Raw genomic sequence first — 8,060 nt, 5'->3', positions numbered from 1 at the left:
TGCTCATCACCAATCACTCCCTCTGTACCCTCTCTAACTCTCATAATTAACACTCTACCATACACTTTACCTACAACACTCATGAGACTTATATCCCTAAAGCTAGTAAATTCATACTTATCACCCTTGCCTTTATACAACGGGACCACACAAGCATTTGCCCAGTCAATTGGCACCATACCTTTCACAAAGCACACATTCAACAGTCTTACTAACCAGTCAGTAATAATCACTCCACCACCATTCTGGCATTCCACAGCACAGCCATCCATACCTGCAGCTTTCCCTGTTTTTATCTCCTTTTCTGCCTTCTCCACCTCCTCCTTGGTGATCAAAGAATCATTCAACTCCCCCAACACATTTATTCCTTGCACCCTTCCATCCACCACAATCTCAGTCACTCTTTCCTCCTCTACAGTTAACAATCTTTCAAAATACTCTGCCCATCTCTTCCTTACTGCATCCATCTCAGTTAACATCCTTCCATCCTCTGCTTTTACTCGCTCTTCCTTCCCAGACTCTCCCTTTTGCACTCTTTTCACCCCCTTCCAGAACATTTTATACTGTTGAAAATTCTCAATCAACCGCTTACCCCACCTCTCATCTGCTGCCACTTTAGCGTCAAGCACAGCCCTTCTCGCCCTATTCCTCTTTTCCTTATACCTCTCATATGGCACCTCATCCTTCCTCTGCAGCCACACTTCATATGCAAGTCTCTTCTCAGCCACAGCCATACTTCCTCGCACCACCATTCACTTCCTTTTCTTACACCACCACCCGTACGTCTCACACCACACCCCTCTCCTGCATGCCCCACCACAGCACTCTTAATCAACTGCCATTCCCCCTCCACACTGCCAATTTCCTGATCTTTCACTGCGTTCCAGTCATCTTTAAATTTCTCCCGATACTCTATCATTTTCTCTCTTTTATCCAACTCACTCACTTTGAAAACTGCCCTGCCACACCTAACCCTCCTAGCTCTCACCCATCTCTTACCTACTCTTAACTTTCCCTCCACCAGGTAGTGGTCAGACATACCTCCACCCTCCCCTCTCAGAACTCTCACATCCAACAATCTTCCTATTACATTCCTGGACACAACCACATAGTCCATCAAAGCTCTATCAACAACCCTTCCACCCTCCTGTCTCACCCATGTATACTTATAAATATCTTTCTTCTCAAACAGCATATTTCCAATCACCATCTCTCGCTCAACGCACATCGCTATCATTCGTTCCCCATTTTCATTTCTTCCAGGCGCACCATGCATACCAACTACACCTTCAAATGCTACATTTCCCATTCTACCATTCAAATCTCCCATCATTACCACATTCACATTCGCTCCAAAACTCTGCAGACACTCATCAACATCATTCCAGAAAGATTCCCTCTCTTCCTCATCCCTTTCACTATCAGGCCCATATGCACTCACAAACACCCATAACCCACGTTCAAATTTCGCTTTCACCCACATCAGTCTCGATGACACCTCCTTCCATTCAATCACACACTGCTGTACTTCCGGACTCACTAACAAGGCCACACCTTCTCTTGCCCTTCCTCTATCAACACCTGACAATCTTCCATTCACACTTTCAAACATAGACTCACCCTTCCCTTTCATCTTCGTTTCACTCAAAGCTAACACATCCAACTTTCTTCTCACAAGTATTCTTCCAATCTCCTCCCTTTTAGCCTCAATCGTACTACATCCACGCACATTCATAGACCCAATCTTCAGGGTACGGGGATAACTCAATCCCCCATCCCTTTCTCTGACCGAGGAGGGGGTCCCTAGTCCCCTCACCCCGCCCCTTTTAGTCGCCTTTTACGACACGCAGGGAATACGGTGGCAGTATTCTTCCTAACACAATCTGGCCGCAGAGTAGTAGTACCACTCCATAGTGCGGCCAGGTTGTGTCCCCCTCTGCCACAGAGGGGACAACTACAAACAAAATAACACTAAATATCGCTACCAAAACTGTAATCAAATTACCGGTACCATTTACATCCTTCCTGTACCATTCCTTTCCTTCTTCCCCTTTCCATGATCTTTCCTCCTCACCCGATCTGTGAGGATAATGAGGAGGTACTTGACAACACTGACAAAGTTAATGAAAAGCTTGACGCTGTGCATAATGTAGTCCTTGTCACCACGCTGTGCTTTCTCTGTGATGTTCTGAGTGTCAAAGATGATGAATCCACACATTACAGCAAGACCCAGGTATAAATTCACCTGGAACATGAGGCGTGATCCAAAGAAGATGTTGAGCATGGAAAGCCAGATGATTGCTGCAAGGGCTGTCAGCAGGCTGCCTCCTAAGTAGAGGAAGTGGCCTCTGGGAGCATACAGAGCAGACAGAGAGAAGCATGCAAACACCACACTTGTTCCCAGCAGGGCCTGCATAATCAGTGTCGGGTTGACCATGACCACCATATCAAGGAGAGGACCCAGGTTGCATCCAGTAAGGAAGGCAAAGGCACTAAGGAGAGAAAGCCGTTTTATCTGGTTCTTGCCATCATATGGTGTTGCCATGAGCCAAATGAGGCAACCCAGTGCCCCCAGACTAGTCATCAGACCTGCTCCAATTAGTGTGCTGAACATGTGTACATACCCTCTGGCTGCAGCTGCAATTTTTACCAATGTGAATGTGGCATACACATTTTTCAGGTGCTGCCTCACATTTGGCTCCAAATTTTCTGTAAAGCTACGGGTAAATCTCTGAAGGTTGATACCCTCCATGACGGCTGTGACAGGTGGCAGAAGAAACTGATATTGATACTTATATATTAGGTGTTCAGAAAATCGAACCTTCAGGAACTAGAAAGGCAATATGCTTATTCAGTTCCACTACTGGTGGGAACTATACCATACTTGGCAATTTTCCTCTGGCCTTCTCAAATGCAAGCCTCATTTTCAACACGAGTTGCACTGCAAGTGGTAACTCCTGCCTAGATTGCAGCAGGGCTTGACGTGGGGGAACTCACGTTCTCTGTCGGATCTCTCCACTCTGTTGGGAAGGAATCAAGGACTGAGATCGCTGAAAAGATCAAAAGAATTCCAGCCACAAACACCCTTGATTCCCCATTTTGATGGAAAGCTGTTGCCCAGCATCAATTGGAGCAGCCGCAGTCATTGCCTGGACATTGTTGTTACAGGGATTGGTGCAGAGAAGATCCTGGCGATCCCTAAGATCCCTCCTGGAATGGACGAAGCAATGGGAGCGGCAGTGCTAAGGACTCTAGATGAATGGCCGGAAGTGAAGCCCTGGATTGCAGGGGCTTGTTTTGATAATACAGCACCTAACACCAGGATTCACAGCAGAGCTTGCTTTGTCATTTAAAGGTCTCCAAGTCCCACTGTTGTTCTTGGCATGGAGGCACCACATGTGTGAACTCAAAGTGGCAGGGATCTTTGACCTCTTTTTCTCTTCTTCTGGTCCTGCAATTCCTCTCTTTGGTCGATTCAAAGAGATCTGGAACAAAACTGACACATATTCCATTGATCCCTACGATGATGACCTAGATGAAAAATCTCAGTCGTGGATTGACAACAAAGCCGAGGACATTGAACACTTCATACTCAGCCACATGGATCGAGTGCAACCCCATGATGACTACCTTGAGCTCCTCCAGCTGTCTTTGGCTTTCCTCGGCAAGAAGCCAGCACGGATGGCCTTTCACCGTCCAGGTACCTATCACAGAGAACGTTGGATGGCCGAAGGCCTTTAATGCCTCAAGATATTCCTTTTCAGAAATCATCTGAAGGATGCAACCTCCTTCCCTTTCACATGGCATCAAAAGGAGGCCATCACACGCATTTGTGTCTTCCTCTTCACCATCTATGTGATGCACTGGTTTGAAGCCCCGAATGCTGTCGACGCTCCAATCAATTACCTCAATCTCCCGAAGAAGATTGAAGAATTCAAAGTGGTGAATCTCATTGCAGCAAAGAAGGCACTGGACAGAGTCAAAAGCCACCTCTGGTACCTCAGTGATGACCTGGCTCCACTTGCCATGTATTCTGACAAAGTCTTTGCTGAAGAAAAGCAGGAAATGCTGATAAATATGACCACAGCACTGCTGAGGAAGAAGGGCCCTCATGGTTTGAACATGAAGACGAATGATGAGGCATCAAATCTGAGAATCTCTAAGTTTGTCACCCAGAAGTCGAAAAACCTCTTCCAGTGTTTGAAGCTGGATACTCCTACAAGCATCAATGACCTCTGCCCCATTCCTGATTTCATGGCCCACCTCAAAGTGGTCAATGACACTGCTGAGTGGGCAGCCAAACAGGCAGTGGACTACAACAGTTGTATGACGAAGAATGAAGAAGAACGACAGCTGATCTTCCATGTTGTGCAGCACCACAGAGACCTTAACGACTAGACCAAAAAAATCCCACTTTTAATGAACTTATTATGTTTGTTGTAGTGTTCAAAAATATTGTTTCTGTTTGTACAACATTGTTTATTTTTACCATCCCTCACCATACCCTTCACGTACTCAGATCAGTTAGATTTACAGATTGCAGGGGGTAGTGAGGCACGGCTTTGCATTGACAAAAAACCATAAATTTTTGCTTGAATGCATTGTTTGTAAAGTGGAATCGATTGAATTCTATGCCCAATTAATTATCCGTTTTTTTCTCCCCTATAAGTGCTGAAAACCCTCATATATATATATATATATATATATATATATATATATATATATATATATATATATATATATATATATATATATATATATATATATATATATATATATGCAGGTAAACGCAAGGAAATACCAGTTAGAGACAGGGAAGGAAATTTATTGACCAAAGATGGAGATATTAAAAACAGGTGGAAAGAGCATTTTGAGACAGTTCTTAATAGACCAATACCACCAGAAGAGGATATACCGTCTGCTCAGGAAGATTTAAATATAGAAACAGGAGAGTTGAGGCTTGCAGAAGTGGAGAAAGCAGTAAAACAGTTAAAGAATAATAAGGCACCAGGGGAGGATGGTTTATTTCCGGAAATGTTTAAAGTGGAGGGGGATAGATTAATAATGATCTTGACCAAGCTGTTCAATAAGATATGGGTGACGGGGTTACTACCGTCAGTTTGGAAGAATGGTGTATTTGTTAAAGTTCCGAAGAAGGGAGACCTGAGTGAATGTGGTAATTGGAGGTGAATCTCTTTGTCACCGATAGCTTTGAAAGTTTTCAGTAGAGTGTTGTTAAATAGGTTGGAGCCGGTGGTTGAGGGTATTCTGAGGGATGAACAGGCTGGTTTTAGAAAGGGACGTGGTTGCAATGATCAGATCTTTATAGTTAGGCATTTGATGCAGCAAGTTAATGAAATGAGAGTACCGTTAAGTCTTTGTTCTGTTGATTTTGAAAAGGCTTTTGATAGTGTTTCGAGAGAGACTATGGGGAAGATCATGAGACATTATGGAATACCAGAGGAGTTTGTGAGGGTCATTATGAACATGCATGAGGACACATTTTGTAAAATGATGGTTGATGGTTGTCTGAGTGATTCGTTTGAAGTCAAGTCCGGAGTAATTCAAGGTGGTGTTCTATCGCCTTTACTATTTATATTGGTCATTGATTACATTATGAAACGCGTTGGAACAGAAACCGGTGCAGGTATACTTTGGGAAGAGAACAGGAAACTTTTGGATTTAGATTATGCAGATGATATAGTTTTGATTTGTGATGGGCCAGAAGAGATGCAGAGAGTGTTGAACTGTTTGGTGAGTGAAGGTCGCAAGGTGGGTTTAGTTATTAATTGTGGAAAAACTGAAATAATCAATATGAATATGGAAAATGCGCAGGAATGTGTAATTGGAGGTATGGTTGTAAAGCAAGTTGATAGGTTTAAATATTTAGGTACTTATTTAGCCAAGGATGGTTCTTTGAACTTTGAATTCGAGGAAAGGTTAAAGAAGGCTAATCAGGCAATGGGAATGCTTAAAAATATTTGGAATAATAACAATTTCTCTGTGCATACAAAAATCAAACTTTATAAGGTAATGGTTAGGAGTATCTTAATTTATGGACACGAGTCTTGGTACAGCACAGTGACTATGGAAAATAAATTCTTGGTGTTTGAAAATAAAGCACTTAGAAGAATATTAGGAGTTAAGTGGTGGGAAAGGACACCAAATAGTAGAATTAGAGAAATAACGGGAGTGCAGCCGATCGATGAATATGTTAGGTTCTCACGATGGAAGTGGCTAGGACATGTGTATAGGAGACAGGGAATAGTACGAGGTACACCAGGGTGGGTGGCACTTGGTAGGAGAGGTAGAGGAAGGCCAAAAGAGACGTGGCTGAGGACAATGAGACGGGAAGCTGGAGATGAGTGTTGGGGAGATCTTGAGGAGTTAGCACAAGATAGGATGTGGTGGTGTGAGTTCATCGAGGCCCTATGCATCCCCGAGGGTGCCACAGGAAATGATTGATATATATATATATATATATATATATATATATATATATATATATATATATATATATTGCCAGACGCCTTAATCCCTTATATGGGGTGGCCACCAACAAATCACCTCCACGTCACCCTGTCCCACGCCATTTCACTGCCCTGTTCCCAGTTCACACCCCCTTCTCTCACATACCTCTCCACTCCATCTCTTCATCTCATCCTTTGCCGTCCTCTCCCTCTCTCCCCCTCCACCTCACTCACATGCACTCTCCTCGTCAGTCTCTCACCCTCCATCCTCTCCACATGGCCAAACCACCTCAATGTGTTTCTCCTAATGCATCCTATCACATCCACATCCACACCACAACTCTCCTTCACATCCTTATTTGGCAGTCTGTCTCTCCATGTGACCCCACAGGCTCCTCTCAGATAATTCATTTCCACTGTTCTCACTCTTGACTTGTGTCCCTCCAACAACGTCCAAGCTTCACTTCCATACATCAGAGTTGGTATTACAATACTGTCATGTAATAACTTTTTCACTTCCATGCTCACTTCCCTGTTTCTTATCACTGCCTTCAAGGAACCAGCAACCTTTCTTCCTTGTACCCTTTCATGCACTTCACCCTCCAAATTTCCATTCTTACTCATCACACTACCCAAGTATTTAAAGGTACTCACATTTTCCATTTTCTCATCATCCAACCTCACTGTACATTCACTGACTTCACCTCTCTCGAAGATAACTTTACTTTTCCCTACATACACTTTTAAATTCCGTTTCTTACACACTCTTCCAAACTCATCCACCAAGCCTTGCAGCTCCCCTTCGTTTTCACTTAACACAGTATTATCTGCAAACACCAGTACAGGGAGTTTCCAAACACTGTCCTTTCTCATTAGGGCCACTCCAACATCCACTGCCCTACCTTGTATCTCTTTTATAACCTCATCTATATATAGATTGAACAACCATGGAGACATGACACATCCCTGTTTCAACCTTCAAATAAAAAAACTCACTCAGTTCACTATCCACCCGCACTGCAGTCTCAGCACCCTCATACATACTCTTCACAGCAATCAACAACTTCCCGTCTACTCCATGTATTTTTATTACTTTCCACAATCGTTGTTTATCCACCCTCTCATATTTTTTGTCCAAATCCATGGAGGCCGCATACAACTTCTTTCCCTTCTCTAGAAACTTTTCCACTAAAGATCTAAGATTGGATATCTGGTCTACACAACCTCTTCCCTTCCTAAACCTCCCTGTTCTTCTCCAACTGATTCCTCTTATTTTCCTAACTCTGTGAACAGGTATCCTACCATACATTTTCCTATTACACTAAGGAGACATGTGTCCCTATGATTACCGCACACTTCTTTTTCCCCTTTCCCTTTGTACAAGGGAATAATTATACCTGACTTCCAATCATCCAGGACTCTACCTTCCTCCAAGGCCAATACAGTATGCACGTCTTCCACATCCATTCTATTACTATATATATATATATATATATATATATATATATATATATATATATATATATATATATATATATATATATATATATATATATATGTATATATATAATCCTCTTCGTATATTGCAAT

At 42.9% G+C, this 8,060-nt stretch overlaps 1 pseudogene; it reads right to left on the bottom strand.

The window, feature by feature from the left end:
- The window catches only part of LOC145390379 (bax inhibitor 1 pseudogene), a 9,202-nt pseudogene extending 6,428 nt beyond the window's left edge, over window positions 1–2,774 (bottom strand).
- Window positions 2,775–8,060: the final 5,286 nt, after the last annotated feature.

The sequence above is a fragment of the Coenobita brevimanus genome, chromosome 14 (genome assembly GCF_032717465.1).
Source record: "Coenobita brevimanus isolate Jiangsu-jjx chromosome 14, ASM3271746v2, whole genome shotgun sequence".
NCBI classification, from domain to species: Eukaryota; Metazoa; Arthropoda; class Malacostraca; order Decapoda; family Coenobitidae; genus Coenobita; species Coenobita brevimanus.
The sequence above is the reverse complement of the archived record's forward strand: the minus strand, read 5'-3'. Positions and strand labels throughout refer to the sequence as shown.